Raw genomic sequence first — 21,618 nt, 5'->3', positions numbered from 1 at the left:
ACATAAATATAGTAACAAACGGAAAGACAAAGTGATAGACATATAAGTCCTTCAAAGCAGTTCAGCTCTGACACAAACATGATGTATTACCAAATATCAACATTTCCCTCCCTCACTTCCTTCGTGGCCACCCGCTGACCCTGAGCATCAAATAACAACATCTCAAAAAGCACCCAGTCTGTATGGGCTCTCATGGAGGACACCAGGTTGTCAAAGCATCAATGGTGGATAAGGGCCACTCGTTGCCCTGAGCAATTTTCACACATCCTCCCGCCAGCTTCCCCAGCCAGGATAGCAGTTTAGTCATATGGAGCAGAGGCCACTTGTCAATTTAAATAGGACAGTACACTGAAGAGCACTTCAACCACAATACGCAATTCATCATCCACAGTGTAAACCTCCCCCCGTCACGTTTGTGCTGGCCGCATAATGAAGTATTTTGTCACTGGAAATGAGAGTGCACTCATTCAGAAAAGTCTCAGTAATGTTCCAGGGGCATGAAATAGCTTTTGATGAGAGTGGTGCATTTCGAGTTGGATTGACTAAATTGAATCAAACTTATCTGAGCAGACCCAAGATTAAAATCAGAGCTGTCTATCTCCTGACAGGGAAAGAACATCCACAAACACTGGCAATCCAGGACACACACAAAATAATGAAGACATGTTTACTGTGGCAGTTCAAAAGGCTGTATTCCCTGAGCAAATAACAGAATCTTAAGTGGAGCGGGGGAGTGACACTATTGTGTTTCAAGTGGAATAGGAAAAAAAAGAAAAGACAAAAGAGAAGCTGCTTTAGCTCAATTAGTCAGAGTGTATATTTCTACCTTTAAATTATAATAAGGACTAAAACTAACATTGCAAAGATGATGGATTGGCCTGATTCCATGTCTGTCCTCTGGCTAATGCATCCTGCAAAGTTTCAATCTGGAATATTTGTGCCTCATTTTCCAGCAGGATTTGGCACCTGTTTGCACCTCCAAAAGTACTGAAACCTGGTTTAAGAACCATGATACCTCTTTGCTTGACTGCCCAACAAACTGGCCTTTCCTAAACCTCACAGGGAATCTATGAGGGTATAGGGAAGAGGAAGATCTGAGACACCAGACCGAACAACGCAGACGAGTTGCCACTATCAGAGCAACAACACCTCAGCAGTGCCACAGGCTGATCGCTGCCATGCCACCTGCATTGCTGCAGAAATTCATGCAAAAGGAGCCTAGACCAAGTATTGAGTGCTGTACATGTTCATACTTTTAAGTAGTCTAACATTTCTGGGTTCAAAATCCTTTATTTATTGCTTTTAAATAATATTTTAATTTTCCGAGGTACTGAATTTTGGGTTTTCATGAGCTGCAAGCCATAATCAACTAGATTTAAGAAAATAAACACTTGATATCAGTCTGGGTGTAATGAATCTATATAACATAATAGTTTCACTTTTTGAATTGAACTATGGAAATGAATCAACTTTTAATTTTATTCTAATTTACTGAGGTGCACCTGTGTGTGTGGGTTTGTCGTTCACCAGATTAGCCTGACATCATCAACAGGAGTTATGTTAACACTTTAAAGCATCCTTACACACAGACAATGGCCCTGCTGGTGGTTATAGACACACAAACTAAAGGCATTTATTCCCAAATATACACTCATCACACAGCACTGTCTTCATGATGGAAGTTAAAGTACTACCACCCATTAACCCAGTGGTTGTCACACTCTTCAGCCTGTGACCCCCACATAAAGGTGCAAGAGGCTGGGGACCCCCACTGTGTCTGGAAGTGGGTGAAGAAATCTTCCAATACCATTTTTTCCTTCCTGATACCAATTCCGATACCAAGGTGTTGGGTATCTGCTGATACCGAGTACTGATTCCATATCGGTGTGAACTTTCTGGACTGACTGTGCAGACTAGAAAATTATTTTAGACCTACATTTGATTTAGAACATGGTTCAACAGATAGAATCATAATGTTCAGCATTTCTGTGACCTTAAAGTTGTTTTTCTGCTGATTTTTGAGTTTTGCTGCTAAATATTAAAATAATATTTGGTAATAAAATTATCTCCCCAGTGACACTTCCCAGCTTCTCAGGGATCCTGAGGTGTTTCCAGATCTTATAATCCCTCTAATGCATTCTGAGGTCTCCTCCTTGTTGGACTTGCCCTGAGGACCTCCAAAAGGAAGCGTCCAGGAGGTATCCTGATCAGCTGCCTGAACAGCTGGCTCCCAACCAGGCACCCTCCAGTGGTATGCATATATTTTTTATAAAATTTGGTAAAATACATCTTTTAAATCATTTCAAACTATTCTTTGTTTTTTGGAAGGCATCTGGCAACCCCCTTTCAAGTGTCTCGCGACCACCACGCGGTCCTGATCCCCACATTGAGAACCACACCATAACCCAATGGCATTGGCCTACATAATCAAAACTGGGCAGATAAATTCAATGTTTTACTAATTAAATGGTCTCAAAACTAACATTTCTCAAAATGAGCTTAATAAAACACAGGTTAGTCTATTTTTGGCCCTACTAGGACATTTAGTTGTCATATGGATGATTCACATTACATTTAAAATATTCAATTAAAACTGAAACATGAGGCCGTAACACTAAAACAGTAAATGATGAACTACCTAAAACAGACCTGGTTTTATTTAACAGAATAACTGGTGCAACACAATACAGAGAATGAAAGATAACAGGATCAGTACAAAAAGTAAAAAGTAAGACTGTTGGAGAGAAAAATGACAAGGCAGGGGGAAGAGATATAGGAAAGCGGATATAGGGAATAAAGAATGTGCGATAAAAGTGTGACAGATGCATTGGCGGGATATCTTATATTCATGGGAGAGCTGCAGAAGAGAAAGAAGTGCTGAGCTCATCCAGTATGGGATCCCAGAAACATGGCAGCAGTCTTGGTCCAACACTTCCCATTAAGCCAAGGTGCGCTGAATAAAAAGTGAAAAGCTGGGAGGTCCTGCTGTCATTCTTACTCATTTCAAAGTGTTTCAGCAATCCTGTAGCTGGTCCCTGCAGTAAGAGCGTGAATAAAATCTATATTTACCGTTACACAGAGGCTGTGTGGCACTGGAACTCTCTGAACACTTCACCAGACAAACCGCAGCAGCGTTTCCCAGTCGTGCAGCACAATGGCTGACCAGTATGATTCAGCCGCCACCGACGATAAAAACTGAGCCGCTGAGCTGACCTTTAAGTCGACTGTGGGGTCATTTCTCCGTGGTTAAGATAACATTTTTGTCACTTAATTCTGTGGTTTCTGTTCTGCTCAGCTCGCCTTAATGGGTTCAGACAATGGTTTTGTCTTTCAGCTGTGAACATTATTGTCTCTAAAGTGCTTTATTCAGTTTGATTCAGTAAGACCAGTAACAATACTCTTCCCATCAGCGCCATTAAAGAGCACAAAGACAAGAACTCATAGAAATCTTAATTAAAATAAAGACACAGTGAGCAGATAGAGGGCCTGGAAGTTATCTTACATAACTGATGATGCACAATAGTCTGCACAGACTTTTGTGTTGTGTTGTGGGTTGTTGTCATGTTTAAGTACAAAGGCCTATTTAGTTAACATTATCTCTACAATAAGTAAAAAAAGTGAGTATCATGATGTTTATTAAACCTAAGTAAATATGACTGAGAACAAGAAAGAGGTGGATCAAATCTTATTAGCAAAGGATGAACACCAGGCCCAATGATGTTGACCTTTGACCCTCAGCATCTAATCAGTATATCCCTGAGTTCAAGTGGGCATATGTGCAAGGTTTCAAGAAAATCCCTCGAAGCATTCTAAAAATGTGAGAGCCTAATTCTGTTTACCTTTAACCTATGAATAGCAATGTCCAATCAATTTATCCTTGAGTCAGAGTTTACCTTTCTGCAAATTTAGAGTGAAGTAAAGCATTGTTAAGATTTCTGATTCACAAGGAAGAGATGAACGTGAGGGCCAATGGCCTGCCGACAACGCCAATTCTGTAGTTCTGGAAATAATTCCAAAAATAAGAGACCTGTGCCCATACTTCAGCCTAGCGGGGTTAAAGTTTTTTAAGACTATAACAAAGGTTGAAATGCAGAGCAATCAGCCTTCTGGCTTGAGTTCCAACAGACTTTCTACTTTAAGAGGCACCATGGTTACAGTATCTACATTAATTAGGTCTTTTGTCATTGCTTGCTTACATCATGAATCTGCTGCGCCCTAAAGTGCTGCCCCTCGTCACTGATTGGTCCTGTCACTTTCTAACCGGGCCCAAACGGTTCAGACGGGAGCTTTGCAAGATGGATTTGCCAGTAAGAAAAACGGAAACAGGCGAATCCATCTGCTTTGCAAGGTTACCATTAGCCAGTTTTCGCGCAGATTTTAAAGACACTTGCTCAAAGCATACACCAGATACTATATTCACAAGAAAGGGGTGAGCATAGGGCTCAATTATCTCAATATTTGACCTACATTGGAAAAGCCCAACCAGTTCATTCATGACTTTTAGCAAGCATTTGTGCAAAGTAAAAAAATAATCCACACAGTGTTTTTGGAACATTGCATTCAGAAAGAGACACAAAGCCTTGCCTTAAACTTTGACAAGCAAATCTAATTATTGAATTCTTGATTCAGAGAGGGCATTTTTGAAAAGCTTGAGGAAAATCCCTCTAACAATTGTTGAGATATTGTGTTCATAGGAAAGGATGGACATGAGGCCTAATAATCTTTACTTTTGACTTTTGACAGCCAGTGGCCAATCAGTACATCCATGAGTCTGAATAGATATTTGTGAGATGTTTTAACAAAATCACATTAATAGTGATTAGAACACCTGGCCTTGACTATCGCCAGTGTAGAGGCATTAAAAATAGCTGCTATTAGTAGTCATTTTAGCATCACTGGTTCCAGGTAGGTGCATGCATAATTAAAAAAGTGTATAAGTTGTATAAGCTCTTTCTTGAAGAGCCTGTTAGCATGCTAACCACTGACTGCTGGTGGGAAGAAGACTGGCATTGTGGAAAAATATGAGGAAAAAAAGATCTTTTAAGATCATTTCTTAAGAGATGCTAGGTGGACTCCTCCAGTCTGAGAGTTGAGTCATTGCTCATAAGTATGTGGCCTGTGGGCTGAATTAATTTAGCCCAAATGTTCAGAAAATCAGCGAGGCATGTCGTGAGACCTGTTACTCATTACACTTCTGAAGTGGATGGATGCTGTACCTTCAGCTGTGGAAAAATCAGAACATTTTAAGTTCCATCAATTTCAAAACAACCTGTTTTTAGTTAATTGATTCACTTTCTGGTTGAAAGCTTTGCATAACAGTGAAAACCTGCAGATTTCAATTTTCATCCATTAAAAAAAATACACCTGCAAAAATCTACATCTATGAAAGGTTTGAGAAACTATCTGCTTTAGGCTTATCGGAGTAATAAAAGCACTGAGCATTAGCCTGCAAAATCCCAACCAAATTTAAGGCACGTCAACATGAACTACTGTGACAATTATTGGAAAGTGCTGCTAATGTTGAGAACTGGTGTTTCCAGCGGCTCTAGGGCTCTCCGTTTTAGGATTTGAAATTCTGGTCAACTGAAGTGTAAAAACAACCTTTTCAGTAGCAGTTCCAATCAATATTTGAAGTCAGAAAATTGTACATAGTTGGCCAGGTCAGTCATGCAGGAACAGGAAAGAGGTTTCAGCCAAACGAAAAACACCTCAGAGCCCGGATACACGGACATCTCTACAAAACATTTTATTTTAAAAAATAAAAATGGAAATCCTGGACTGCCACGAGTCAAACAAACATGATGTAGCACCTCAACATACACAGCTGATATCTACAGATCTTCCTCGAGAGGCTCATCTGTTTCCTTCACCTTTCTTGTCAACAGGAGTCGGGTTGTTGTCTAAGAGCTGAATAAATATCTTCCCACCCAGCAAAACAGCTTGGCACCCAGAAGTCATGGTGAGCCACCCACAGTGACCGTCTCTCAGCCTGTCCTTTCCTCGTCTGTGTCCTTGCTGCCACCTTGCCCTTGCAACGCCGTCACTCCATTATTCATACCAAAGCATGGCCACGACTCGGCCAGCGGGACAAAACAAGGCAGTGTTGGAGTTTTTCTGTGCTACTGAGGCCGTGCAGACGCAGTCAGGGCTTGCCCTGGGGGGCCGGAGGCTGATGAAAAACTGGTGAATGATGCGCTCGCTTGAGTATGGATGGCTGCGGTGTGTGAATGAGAATCATAACCCTTGGAGTATTGGTGTTGTGCTTCACGCATTAAGCTGCAGGATCCTCAGCGGAAAGTTAATGCAGCAGTGATGCAGGGACTGGAGTGAAATGTGAGTGTGGTGTTGGGTTTGATGTGAGCGTGGAGTATTAAAATGCTAAAACATGCCTCATGCAGAGTATTAATGAAAGGATTATGTGAGCAGACATGGCCACCCACCTGCAGCTCCTGGGAGCTGCTCATGATGTTGTGCTCTGGCACTTGGTTTTTCACTTTTTAAAGTTTTGGAGCAAAGTCTCTAAATAACCTACATCTCACCCTTAAAGCTCCTGTGAGGAGTTCTGCTTATAAAATAGAGAGAAATTAATGCTGGTGCCGCTTTATGACCTGGAAAAGCAAACGAGACCATGGGTATAAAGATTGACGTAGGTAGGTAGGCATCAGGGGAGGGGATTAAGAGTGGGCTGCAGAAAGTTTTATTATTGTAACTCACTTGATATTTCACATTCATCTGGGAATGCTCCCATAGAAAGCATTTGGGAAGGGCAGGACTTTCCAAAAAAATCTCAGAAGCTGATTGGAGGAATGTCTGCCACATTCATGGCGGGCCAATCAGAGCAACAAGACAGAATGAGGTTGTATCAAACACCGTAAACATTAATGACCAGGGCTTGACATTGACACCCGCCAACAAGCCAAATGCGGGTGGATTTTGGCCGTGGCGGGTAGCAGCGTGACTCTAACTAGCCACGATGGCAGGTTGAATTTATCAATGTCACATTCTGCTTCACTCTGAAAGTGCTTGTCAGTTAGCCCTTATGATTTAGGCTTGTTACAGAGAGGCTGTTCGGCACATAAAAGCTCAAATTTCCCTCCAAAAAAACAGAAAAGTGGCTGGTCTCTTCATCCATTCGTGCATATTTTACGCAGTGCCAAGGGCTTTGATGCTGTATGACACACGCAAACGCGACACAACGCGATACGGACACACGCTCGCACTGATGTGTTGGTTAGACTGAAGGCTTTATCTGTTTAGGGAAAATGTTTCAGAATTTGCAGGATAAACTCAGACCTGAACTTTCTCTTTCTGCTTTAAAGTGCCTCTCTGTCCATGTGCGTCAGCATCGTTTATGTGTGTGTGCTCCAGCTGTGTGTCTCTGTCGCTCGTGTGAGCCAGGGCGGGCGGTGTGTCTTAATATTGTTTAATGAAAACTCCATCTATATCCTTTGTTGAGGGTGATCTAAATGATAAAAACCTCCGCAAAGGTGCGCACACTTTAAATGTCATTGAAACTTTTAAACATTTTTATATTCAGGTTAATTATAAATTTGCCATAAATCGATAATTAACGGTTATAAAAGACGAGAGAAACTCTGAAACTTTAAATCAGTTCACTGAGGCAGTGAGGAACAGAGGCAGAAGGATAAAAGTCTGTAACTGATCACTTAGGAGTCAAACAAAATTCAATTAAACAGTGATTTTTCTTCTATATTAAACATCCGTTGTTTAATGTTCTCCAAATGTGAGCTTCACCACCAAATGTAAGTCATCTATTATTAAAGAGATATTTTAGTTAGTGTCAGACACACGTATGAAAACATTTCCTCCACACAGTATAGAGCAGAGGACAGGAGAAGTTGGACACTTAATATTCTCTGGTGAAGATTTGTCAGAGTGAAAATTAGAAATGTTCTTGTAATCTGCTGTAGCTTTTTCTAATAAACAGCCGATTAACAGTATTTTAATTTAGCATAATGGAAATGGAAAGTGGAAATACTGAGTGGCTAGTAAGTTTGCAGAACCACTAGCCACTGTGGCTGGTGAGCAAAAAAGTTAATGTCAAGCCTTGTTAATGACTAAGGTTTTTTTTTTTTTTTAATAAACTTGTTCTCCCATCTCTATGGGAATAAAGAATTATAAATAATCATTCTGTGACAAAAAGTTTTCAAAATATTCACATTTTTGCAGAAAAAAAGTCCTTGCACTTTGGGGAATCTGAGTCATTATTTGAATTGCAGGGACTCTGAGGGACACGTCACAGCCTCTCTGTGTCACTTTCTCTCTCTGAGTCATTCTTCTGCAGTTTCTAAGTCTGTGCACATCGCTGTTCAGCAAAGCATGATGTGACACTGGAACAGCCTGCCATTGGTTGTCACAGCTCAGTTGCAATGCATTCTGGGATAAAATCAGTCATGTAGTTGTAGGCTAACCGGCTAACTGCAGGAACGATCAAAACACGAATCATAAATGGATAAAAAGACGTCTAATATCAGAGTAACTGGTGTGGATTTAATCTTTAAAGACCCAGGAAAGTCACACAAGTTTGCTACAAAATGTTTTTTTAAGAGCTACGAAGGCATGAATAGCACCATTAGAATGGTACAACAGAGGGCTTTCAGAGGAAAAACAAGCAAGTGCCTACGATGTAGGGTTCAGAAGTCATTTAAGTTTGAATAGCACGAGTCTCTTGTTGTGACAGTCTTATCCTCAGAGGGTGTGACTGTGGCTCAGTAAGAAGAGTCAATCGTCTGCAGTCCTGTTGATGTGTCCTTGGCAATTTGCTCTCACTGCTTCATCTGTGACGTTTAAATAGGAATGGATGGGATTGAATGAGATTAGCCAACACTGTTGGCATCAAGTGTGTGAATGGGGAGTGAACGGCTAGGTGTGACCTGCGGTGTAAAAGCCCTCTGAGTAGTCAGATGACTAGAAAAGTACTATACAAGCTTAAGTCCATTTACCATTTATTTCATACAGAAATGTGCTCCAGCTCTGGTAAAAATGCCACTATCCTATAGCTCAGGGGTGTCCAAACTTTTTCCACTTAGGGCCGCATACAGAGATATATAATGAGGCTGCTCTAATATATTCTAGGTGAGGTATAAGACATTGATTAAGTTAGAAGCAGAATAAAGGAGAAGCTGGGGTGGAGGGCGGTTGCATTAGCAGCTTGCAGAGAGAGCGGCAGAGCGTGGCAAGGCAAGAGTAGTTTAGGTAAGGCAGCATGAGAGCGATTGGCCAAAAGCATGCTTAGAGCAAATCAGCTGGCAATCAGCTGATGAGGGCTTGCTTTTGATCAGCTGATCAGGGCAGAGCTTAACTCCATGGTCTGCCTTAACTGACACTAAATGCCCAATTTATTGGTTGACAAGGCAAATATACAATACTTTCCAGGTTTTTTGGGATACCGATCAGATTTCAGGGGACTCTGTTTGGCCCTAGCTACTACTGGCTCTACCGCTTTTTCTTGCCGTAAACCATCAGGGAGTTAGAAAACAAAATATTGTTATTATTTTGGTTGCCAATATGTTTACCATGTACAGATTTGTCCCAATTTAGTCACAAAAAAACACATCAATAAATTCCTATTGTTAAGATGTTTACAGAGTTAGCACAGTAGCACTATCTTGTGCTAAACTACAAAGCACATACAGTAAAGCAAAAGCTTCATGTTTAAATGTTGTCTATGTTTCATTTTATCCCTAGAATTTGCTGCAGGCCAATCAAATTTGCACTGGCTCCCTGGGCCATAATTTGGACACCCCTGCTAAAGCTAAACCCAAACAGCTTTCAGTAAAACTAATCTCCGCCCATAGCTTCTGCTGCATTGTCTTTAAACAACGCTGATTGGTCCATATCGAAAACGGTGATGATTGGAGAAAGATGGATTTGCCTGATGACAGAGATGGAGTCGCTTTGCAAGGTTAGAAATAAACAGCTTTATTGGAAAATAGCAAGTCACTGCTATTAATAAACTGAGATTTTAACCAAACAACCAGGAAGTACATGTTAAAAAGGAAAACATGATAAATAAAATGTACTTATACATGTCCTTTAAAAGCTTCTGTAGCCTTCTGACTGTATATATGAGGATTGTTTTCAAGCTAAAGTGAAACTACAAGCAGCTCCGTTTTGTCATCTTTGTTTGTTTAAAACAAATCTGTCTAACAAGCATTTAAAAAAGCTTTAATAAAAGAATCTACTGATATAGTGAGCCATACTGCCTTCTCAATTGCCTTCATTTGATATGTCTCAGCCTTAATTTCAGAAAATGCCCTCATTAAACCTCCATTTTCCAGCAAAAATCCTCCTTGGCAAGGATCTGAAACCTTAAATACTTCCCCACTGACAGCTGAGGAAGAATTATGATTGTCTTAGGTTGTGTGTTTGTGTCCGTTTCCAGTTTTGCAGCACTAATTTTTCTCTGTGTGCACTTCCTGCTCCAGTTGTCGCCTCATTCCCACATGCCTCTGGGAATACGCTGCTCTGGCCCTGCCTCTGCTGCAATACTTTGCCTGAACTTTGAACAATTTCACTTTCCAAATGGGAGGACATTATCCGCTGCCCATGCCTCCAGTCAGACGTGAAGTTTCTTTGCCCCTCAGTGTCTGGCGACTGGGGCTCTCTGGAGGGTTAAGTGTCGAGATTACTTGCAGGCCATCTTCTCTGGTAATGAAGCCTGTCTGGGTACCAGGATGTAGCTGAAGAGGCACAGTAGCCATTGGAAGCTTCCTCCTGCTTATCGCTCGTCTTAAATTGCCTTTTTTCCACTTGGGGACGCAAACCACAAAACTTTACAGCTTCTTATGAATAATTATGATGCCACCTCGTGTTATTGCACCCACTGATAGTCTGTCTTTGGCATCACGGCCAATAAATATGACCATTAAATCTGTTTTCACCCACGTTAACAGCGCCTCTGGTACATGGCAATTGAATAACAATTTAACTGGGCAGCAGAGGTACAGTTTATCAATGTTGCCAAGCTTCTTTTTGCAGCTGAACACCCCGTGTCAACTCATTTTTTAACCCTCACTTATGGATTTCCACTTAAAGGATGTTTTCCTCTGCACAACTTTGTGAACTATGTGCAATCTGCCTCCCCTGATAAGCTTCTGGAAGATGTTTCCCTCAGGCGATGTTGCAGTATCAGCTCAGCCCACCTACATCCCTCTGTTAAACATCAGTAAGACTATTTTCAGGTCTTTTCTGTCTTGTCTGCAAACACGGACGTCCTCAATGTACATCTCTATCAGCAAAAAAAAAGGTGAGTTATAACAACACCAACCTTGGCACAGACAGGCCTCGTCTTGTCAGCATTATTCATGGCTATACTGTAAAAGCTATTATATGTAATTGCATTTTTTATGAAGCTCCAATAGAAGAGTGCAGTGTTTAATCTATAGGAAGGCTCTGGTTTTTAGGAGAGGTCGCTTGCCTTGTGTGCGGTCGTCTTTCAGTCCTCCTTGAGGTCTATTAACCAGCAGGTCAGGAGCACATTGAAACCATGATGATCACTCTCAGATACTGGAGGGGGGGACTCCTTCCTCTGAGACCACCTATCTGGTCTGATAATCACCCACTGTGCTGCTGTAATGGGCTTTCTGTTGACTCTGGTAGATTGGTATCTGTCTCTGGTTGATGGGTTACAACATGGCTACAAGGCCATATCGACCTTTGAGGATGGGGTCAATACTGTTTTCTGTTTAAGTTTTCTAATTTGAAGGCAGTTCAACCAACAAAACACACCCATAACCCCATGCCCCCTAATGTTAGATAGATGTTACTCATAAATTTGGAACAATGCACCTTCTAATTCATGCTATATGTTCAGAATTGTCTATACGACCTCAATATGATCCTCCAGAATGGCAAACTAGTTAGACGTGTTCAGTGACATCATAACAGCTTTACTACAAATGTCCAAGGGCAAAGAAACATATGAGACAAATCCGCCTCAGTATTAAGAGGATTAAGTTGTTCCCTGAAAACTAATACATACAAAAATGCTTTGCCTGGATCACCTTAGCTGTTTAAAGCAGGAAGTTGATGTTGACACTCTTCTCTGTGGGTTGACACAATTTACTCTCCTGACATCAGACTGTTTCGGAAATCCACTGAATGGATAAACAATCAACCGCCACTTTATTAAGTACACCTGTTCAATTGCTTGTTAACACAAATAGCTAATCAGCCAATCACATGGCAGCAACTCGATGTATTTAGGCATGTAGACATGGTCGAGACGACATGCCACAGTAGCATCAGAATGAGGAAGAAAGGGGATTTAAGTGGCTTTGAATGTGGCATGGTTGTTGGTGCTACGGTTGGTCTGAGTATTTGAGAAACTGCAGATCTACGAGGATTTTTACACACAACCATCTCTAGGGTTTACAGAGAATGGTCAGAAAAAGGGAAAATATCCAATAGAGTGGACGAAAATCCCTTGTTGATGTCAGAAAACTGATTCGAGATGATGGAAAGGCAACAGTAACTCAACCAAGGTATGCAGAATACCATCTCTGAATGCACAACAGGTCTATCTTTGAAGCTACAGCAGCAGAAGACCACACTGGGTGACACTCTTGTCAGCTAAGAACAGCACAGGCTCACCTGAATTGAACAATAGAAGATTGGAAAAACGCTGCCTGGTCTGATGAGTCTCGATTTCATCTGTGACATTCAAATGGTAGGGTCAGAATTTGGCATAAACAAAATGAAAGCATGCACTCATTCTGCCTTGTCTCAACAGTTCAGGCTGGTGGTTTAATGGTGTGGGGGAGATTTTCTTGGCACACTCTTCGCCTCTTAGTACCAATTGAGCATCGTTTAAACACCACAGCCTACCTGAGTATTGTTGCTGGCCATGTCCATCCCTTTATGACCACAGTGCACCCATCTTCTCAAATTTAAATTCAAATTCAACAACTTTATTAATCCCTCAAGGGGCAATTGGTTCAGAGCAGCTTGTACATAAAAAAAAGATAAAACACAGTGACAAGACAACAACAGTAAGTGTAAGCTAAAATACACAATAAGATCTGAAAAAGTGAATGCTGATATAACTTAGGCTTAAAAGGGACTTGCACGGTAAAAGACTGACAGAGATATTAAAAAAAAAAATAACAAAACAAAAGACCCTAAGGAGCATTTAATAATCTGATTGCACACAGAATAAATGATTTTAAATGGCGGTTAGTTTTACAAACAGGTAAAACATAACAACGCCCTGATGGCAATAGAGATTTACCAAGAAGTACATGATCAGGAGAAGCCAGAATACACTCAGCTTTACGAAGGATCTCCTGCTTACAAAAGGAATTTAAATCTCTGTTTAACACCAATAATTTTAGAGCAGACTTTAACAATACTGTTCAGACTGTTTCTTGCCTTCACGACAGACTGTGAAACCAGCAGATGACAGAAAAACAAAGAAGACTCTCAATTAAAGACTGGTAGAAATGACACTGAATGTCAGGACTGACTGAGAAAGAAATCAGTTTACACAAAAGATAAATTCTCTGTTGCCCCTTCTTGACGTGATGGCTACTTCCAGCAGGATAATGCACCATGTAAAGTTCAAATAATCTCAAACTGGTTTCTTGGGTTCCCTGTACTTCTCTGGCCTCCACAGTCACCAGATCTCAATCCAATAGAGCACCCTTAGGATGTGGTGGAACGGAAGATTCACATCAGCAGACAAATCTGCAGCAACTGCGTAAAGCTATCATGTTAATATGGACCAAAATCTCTGAGGAGTTTCCAACACTGTTGAAACTATGCCACGAAGAATTAAGGCAGTTCTGCAGCAAAAGGGGGTAAAACCGGGCACTGGCAAAATGTACCTAATAAAGTGGTCGGTGAGTGTTTTCACATTCATCTGGGAAGCCTCCTATACAAAGTGTCTGGGAACAGTAGGACTTCGAAAAATTCTCAGAAGGGATAGACATGCAAAAACATTTTCTGACAAGACAAGCTCTTAGCTCCTGTTTTAATACAGAAATGTTGTCCTGTTCTGACTAAACTACCACTATACTACAGCTACATCCATGCTACCACGACAGTGGCTATGGTACACACCAGCAAACCCTACATGCAACAAATGCATACTCATGCCAAAGCAGGAAGGGAGAAGAGCGAAAGCTAAGTCTCTCATGCTTCCCTCACTGGTCTTCTGATACAAAAACGTGCATGCCTGGAGGAGAGTTTTCTGGATGAGAAGGGGAGTGTGCCGTCTGGTGTGAGAGAGGCTGAGGAGACTGTGGGAGTAGAGAGAGTTTCATGCTGATGGCTTAAAACTTCCACGTAATTTTTAACTGATGGTTGCAATGAAGTCATTTTATACATGTCACATGACAAAAGCCGAGATACATTAAATACTCAATTTATCTCCCACCCCTAGTAGTGAACAAATTATAGGCTACAAATCAGATCAGGTGCAATAAAAGTAATTAACTTTATTTGATGAAATTTGTTTCCATATTATGTTTTATCTTTATTGCATAGGGCTGCTTTAGACAAAATAAACAGCAATTCAAGAATTTCATTGACACTATCCTTCTCTTACCATTCTTAATACCCTCGCCATACTGTAAGAAAAAGCCTTATTTACCTGCAAAAATCTGTACATGCATTTTAGATAGTCTGTTTGTCATGAAGACCAAATATAAGAAAAACAATGACATCAAACATCATAAACTGGCTGTTTTCCCAAATTCCCTTTACTGCCTGACTGTAGGGCCTTAAATGTATAATGCTCCTGCATGGCAAAAGATAATCGATACATCCTAATACAAAAAAGAGCCAGTGCAAGATGTTCAGAACAAATAAATCATTACATTACATATTATATAAGTAAACATTTCAATCCAACCACTAACTACCACTGGTTAAGAACAAAGAGAGACTCGAGGAGAGCTGCTGCCAAGCCATCTGTACTCCTCTTATTTTTCACGCTTGGTTTTAGCAGCGCTCCACACACACTGGCTGAGAGCTACATCACCCACATATGCAGGATAAATATGTCAGTAAACCACTTATTGTTACTCGCAGTTTTCCTCTGAGCGGCGCAGATCTCTCTCAAAAAACTGAATGATCTGTTAGCAATAAAATAACAAAGGCCTCTTTTTATTATTTTATCGTTACGAATCAAGAACCGCCGTTTGATTTGATGTTGAACACAAACTACCTCCCTCCTTATCACCAGACCGAGAAAACAAGCAAATGTGAATCTTGTCCAGATTCCAGGAATGAGTAGGTGAAAACCAGTCATCTCCCTCCTCCACGGCAGTAATGAGATGACAGAACAAGATCTAGAGAGGAGTGTTGTTACAGCACTGTTGGATTAATGAAGACCAGAGACCGCTTCCTCCTTGCTGAATGAAGACGTCGAAATATGAAAATATGGTGATCTCTCTGCTAACCAAGGCTATGAACTGCAGCTTCGAGAAAACAGCAGAGAGAGATGTTTATTTTCACTCTGACAATCTTCTTCATGACTTAAATGCATTCGACCAGAAAAGTTAGAAGACTTTATTGCACGGATATGTTTTCAGTGAACAACTCCTACACAGAAAAGATGAAGAAACACATGCACAACATTATTTCTAACAGGATAACAGGATTTTAAATCAACGTTAAAAGTAAAAATAAGATTGGTGCAGTTGTATGAATTTTAAATCTAAAGTTCTATAGATCTAAAGTGCAAAATGAATATTCTTCAATGAGAAAATGTCTAACTAGATTTATGCGTCTTTTCATTGAAGCTACTTCCAATCACTCGTCCATCCATTATCTCTTCTGTTTATCATTTACTTGCTCATTTCAACCCATAAATCCATTTTCAGCACATTTCTTCAACTTCCATGTGAGACAATCCTTTCTTCGATAAAGTTGAACTGTGATTTGTTCATACTGATAGCAGAGAGAGAGAAAGAGAGGGGAAGTGAGAGAGTCAATGAAAAGAGAGAGGCGCCCAGCACTGCCTGAGCTTAAATCTTCAGAGACAGTTTGATTTGTGCATTTAAAACCATTAAAAGACAGTAAGACCAGACAGGAAAATTCAGCACTACTTCCTGTCCTTTATTTTTTTTACAGATTTTCTTTGTGTCATGAAGAACAGTTAAAATAGATTTTTGGAACACCATCATCACTGTTTTTTAACTAAATTTTTATTGAAGTTTTTTGTTTTTTACATTCCAGTGTCCAGATATTGACATTGTTAGTCCATCATATCTTCTAAATAAGTGTCTGGAGTCGGACCTTTACAAAACATTTACAGGCAGACCGATCATTATACTTGAGTTAGTCACCAAAAAGACAAGAGGCATTAACCAAAATCAAATATGTAGTTATACAGAGAAAAATATATACCAACCACCTGCTTATGTTCAGAAATGCTATCCATTTGGACCAGTATCCACTGAATTTATCAAAACAAAGTCTCAATGAAAAGGTCAGCCTCTCCATGTCATACAATTCCTTTACACCCGTTATCTGCTTTTATGGGTGGTCCCTTGACAAGCCACTTCATGGTTATTGCTTTTTTGCTTGCAACTAGTAATATTTTAAGAAGGTATTTGTCATGGGCATTAAGCATGCAGGGTAAATTCCCTAAATACACCCACATACAGCGACTGCGCCGTGATCCGCCGCCAAATCATACTGCGGAGCAAATCGCTCCCTCTCTAGTCTGTCAGAGCATTTCCACAGCCGGCACTCCAGTCCGGCAGCTGAGCGTCCCTGGAGCGCCACTCTGCTCTGCTTCATTCAAGAAATGCTGCAGGTCTATTTTTCCACGCCGGCCGCTGCCAAACCGCATCAAGTCCCATTGATCAGAAAGCTCTAAAGGGGAAGTCATAAGTGGAGAATATCCGGTTCTTCCAAAATAAAGCTCACTGCATGGACCCTCAATCGTAAATCATCCCTACATCAGCATTATGTCTCATCCTGCAGTGAGAGGAAAAGGTCACCAAGAGGTCAGTGGTTCACAGAGCTACAACAGCACCATTGATGAGGAAAAGTAAACTTTTGAGGACATTTAGCCAAAGAATTTTAAGCAAACATTAACCTTTTAACTTCCTAATGTACTCACCCAATGGGGGAAGCTATAACATCATGACCTTATACCGGAAAAGATGATAAATAAACCCCAAAAGGTAAAATCGGCCGCTGTTGACATACTACTCTTGCATAAACTCTCCCGAGAACTCTCCTCGCTGATCAAGACACTCTAGGTGCACTTCGAGTGAGCGTGGTTGCTCGCCTTCAGTCGGAGCAAACCTGCTGGGCTCCGGTGCGTGGCGCTGTCATCCAGTATGGAAATTGCAGGTAAGTCCAGTCACCAGCATGTTTCGCTCTAGCATTACCAGCAAGGAAATGATACCCACTTGTGCTGTTGTATTTCAGCACAGCAAACAAGTCAAATGCATGCTCTCTCCTCTCCTAGTTTGATGTCTGTAATAGTAGCAACATACAGTGAGTGTGTTTGATTTGCACTGCATCTCTGTCAGCCTGTCTGGGGCTTCAACATAATCTCTGTGCTGCATTTGTTCATCTTGGTTTATCTTTATCCCAGCACTGCAGCAATTCCTTTTCTAACAGCTTAAACAGCTGTTTAAATGTGTTTACCCTTCATAAAATGATTTACATGTACATTTACAGGGAATTTATGGACAAGAGTGTTCATTTAGCACTGGGAAACCAGCAAGTAGCATGTCCATATTGCTGCCTGAGCTTGGATGCAACAGAATTTGAGACATCAGGTGCCTAAGGTTAACAGCAGGGATGCACAGATATCAATGTTGGTACCAAGACTCAGCACTCGTACTGGTATTCTCTAAAATTGCAGGTACTTCACTGGGTATCATTTTAAAGCAGGTTAGCCTCTCATTATCTAAGTAGGGAGTCAAAGTTGGAGCAAGGTTTGTGATGTTTCTGCATAAATTGGGATGTCAACAGTGGATATTACTTAATAATAAAATAAAATGAAATAAATAAAACATTGATTTTCTGCCAGTATTTAAAAGTATAGCTTCAAATTTTATGTTTTTCATGGATTTTATAATAGAGGTACTAAATTGTTGTCCTGTTATGGTATGCATAAATTTTAAGCCAGCTGAATCAGATGGCAGCGTGTAATGTGGTCTGTTTCATAGTAAATAAGGACTGAATTTATAAACAGCTTAGGTCTGTTCAGGAAAAAAGTACCTTAAAAAAATAATCCTTCTGCTCTCCCACAAAGGCAGACACCATGAAAGAGGGGCAATCTTTCTCCACATTCATTTTTGGACACCCACACTAGCAGACATTCTCAAATCCATACAAACATTTATCCCCTTTGTGAGATTTACTGCCCTTCTTTTATGTCGACTTACTAATGTCGAAATCCATCATGGCTGTCAGGTTGAATTTGAAATGAGCTTCTCCTTATCAGAGCGCTGCACCACCTCCAACCTGAACCTGTCAGGAGCCTAGCCGACGACAAACACATGCCAGCTAACCTTGTCCTTGTGCTAACTGCCACAAATTCACTGGTGTTAGCAGACTTCCTGGACTGTTACTTCCACAAATCACCAGGTTTTCCCCCCCACCCTGGCCCCTACGTCCATCATGTGTCTCCCTGCACTTCCTCTTCTACGCTCCAGTCCTTGAAATGCCAGAGTTCATTGGGAAGCACGGCGGAGCTAAGCTAAATGCGGCTGACTTATGTTGACAGATACATGGCTGCCTCTGTTCCCTTTGCAGCCTACAGCACTCCTACAACCTCCCCGCAACACAGAGTGACATTTCAAGACGAATGGTATTCAGGAGTTTTATATGGAGGAATGAAATTAGCCACAGTAAAAAAAGAGAGAGAGAACAAACGCAATGAGGGCATTGATTTCTAGAACGTCGATGCAGAGATTGATCGGTAGCAATAAAGAAAGACCATAAATACAGCAGCTTACAGCTCTGCGCAGCGTTATCAGCCTCAGTGCTCTATGACAATACAGCATTACTGTCCCTGTATTGTTAAGAAATGCTCAGATGGATGGATGTTATTGGACTGAAAGCATCTCCAGTTTTTAGGGAAAAAAAACAAATATTTCCACTCTATTGCTTCATGTTTACACCTGTGGTGAGTCAGAGAAGTTATCGTTCCCTCATGGGAAAAACTATTCAACTGTCACTTGGTAAGGAACAAGCTCAACCACGGGAAAATTACCACCTGCCCTTGTCAGACTTTGTGTCTACTCCACCCTGTTTTTAGAGTTAAGTGAAGCAAGAGCCACTTTGGATCCAATTCTGATCAATTGACTCTATGACAGCTGGTGGATTTGAAGAGAAAAATCAGGTATCTTTATGCTCAGGAAGCTGACAGAATGGTGAAGCTGTTCAGCTTATAGTTAGTTTTTTCTTAAGTTTCATCTGACAGTTTTGAAAATGCATACTGCTTTCTTTAAGGCTGGCCACACACTTCAGGATTTTAAGCCCGATTCAGGGCAAGATTTGCCTCCCCAGACGATCGTGGAGGCGTATCCCGAGAGGAGCCTCATTGCAAACGACTATTTATCTGAATAATCCTCATGTGTGTGGTTTCAACACGATTGTTTTACTGCTCCAAATCGCGTTGTTGCCTCCAAAATACCGAATCGTAAATATCAAACACATTTGATATTTACAAATCTAGGTTGTAGTGCCTCTGACTAAGTACCCACAACGACCAATGAGAGCAGACTGGGTAGCTTCACAGCCGGATCATATGTACTTTCACCGCTCACAACCATAAACACAACTGTGCCTTAATTTCAGCCATGATTTCATGCTGAGTCTTTCCCGTGTTTTATGATTTTTGATGCACCTGTTACGCATGCAAGGGCCGCCTGTTGTGGAGAGACAGCAAGACGGTATCGACAGACATCCGTGTTTTGTTTTTTTCTTTTGTTTTTTTCTGAGGTCACGTGATCACGTGAGGTCAAAGGCAGGTTGGCAGGTGTGTGGTCTCCAATGATCTGACAGTCTGGCTGAGTCGTCTAGTGTGTGCACTCAGAGTATTAAAAATGAAAAATCTTTGGAAATTGTCCTTAAGTCTGTGGTCTCTCACTGTTTTAAAAACCATTTCAGAATTAAAAATCATCTAGTGTGTGGCTGGCCTAAGAGAGTGAATAACACTTCATATCTTCCCTAATAATTTTCTGTGAACAGCTGAAGCTGTTTTTGCCATAGACCAGTGGTTTCCAACCTTTTGTCCGTTTGTCCTATCTTTTAGCAACCGCCTTTATTAAGACGTGAAAAGATACACAATTCAAAGGGGGGGGGGCACGTTTCAGATGTATTTTATGTCGTAGGATAAAACGTTAAACTCTCTTGAGCTTGTGTTCACCACAGACCTTATTTTAGGCATTTAATCGAAAACGTATCCAAAATTCCCATAGCCTTTCAGATGAGGGAACCGGAAGTGCTAAAATGCTAACTTCCTTCCGCATTTTAGGACTCATTCCTGCACCACTCTATTGAGGTCATATAGGACCAACAGACTGTATATTTTCAGCACATAAATCATTCGGGATGTTCATCGTAAATGACTCAGTGTGAGCTGATATTTTGCCACGACTGTCATAAAGTCAACTTGAAATCGCGAAGGGAAAGCATGGCTTAAGAAAGCTTAGTCCCCCCAGGACCCTCTTGCAAAAAATTAAAAATATTTTTTTATTATTTTCATTGAAAAAAACACAGAACAGGCCAACTTACTTGCCAAAAGATCAATGTATAAACTACCCATTTTCACAACTGTGTATCAGGGCCGATTAAAAATATATATAAGGAGGAGATGTTAATATTTAAGATAAAAATCATATTTTTCATGTCTAAAAGGTCATAAATTTATGAGGAAAAAACATTGCAATTTTTTTACTTTAAAAGCTGAACATTTACATAAACTGAGGGTGCTTTCACACTGGGGGCCCGGTCCCGGATCCGAGTGCACTTGAGCCAATAGTCCAGTTCCTTTGGGTAGTGTGAATGCAAACAAACCGCGCTCCGGGCCACTTGGGGAGGTGGTCTCGGGGGCGATTCAAGTGGACTCTGGCACGGTTCGGATAAGATGTGAATCCAACCGCGCTCAGATACAGAACAGAGCGCTGTATCAGCTTTGTGACAGCATCATAAAAACTAAACTTCTTTCAACAGCACGGCAGTTTGTTCACATTTTTCCTCAATAAGGGGCGGAAATCACCAGAATCCAGTCAATAAAGGGTCTGTTGTGACTCACCTTACAGATGAACACAGGTTGGAGTCGGTGAGAAGAGGTACAAAGGCAATAAAAGTCTCCTGTCACCCCAAAAAACGCTGTATCAGCGCAGCACGAGCCCATTTAATCCTCTGAGCTGCACACAGATGTGCAGATATGAGGAGCAAAGTTACTAGCATCTTATAAAGTGATTTTAAATCATTCATGGCTGCAGGATGGACTTTTTACCGGTCAGAACAAAAACAATCTTGGCTCAGGTCATGACCCCAGTGGTTGCCATGGTTCTTCTTCTTTCTACCACTTTGCAGGGTTGGAAACCAGCTACTTGCATACCGCCACGGGGAGGAATTGCACCGCAGCACAGTGCAAAACAGCTGGGCCTAATG

General features: G+C 41.0%; 1 protein-coding gene across 2 annotated transcripts in view; it reads right to left on the bottom strand.

Moving 5' to 3' along the window:
* The window catches only part of drp2 (dystrophin related protein 2), a 368,464-nt gene that overhangs the window by 255,982 nt on the left and 90,864 nt on the right, over nt 1-21,618 (bottom strand). The window lies entirely within an intron of this gene.

This window comes from Cheilinus undulatus, linkage group 10 (assembly GCF_018320785.1).
Source record: "Cheilinus undulatus linkage group 10, ASM1832078v1, whole genome shotgun sequence".
Classification (NCBI taxonomy): domain Eukaryota; kingdom Metazoa; phylum Chordata; class Actinopteri; order Labriformes; family Labridae; genus Cheilinus; species Cheilinus undulatus.
The sequence above is the reverse complement of the archived record's forward strand: the minus strand, read 5'-3'. Positions and strand labels throughout refer to the sequence as shown.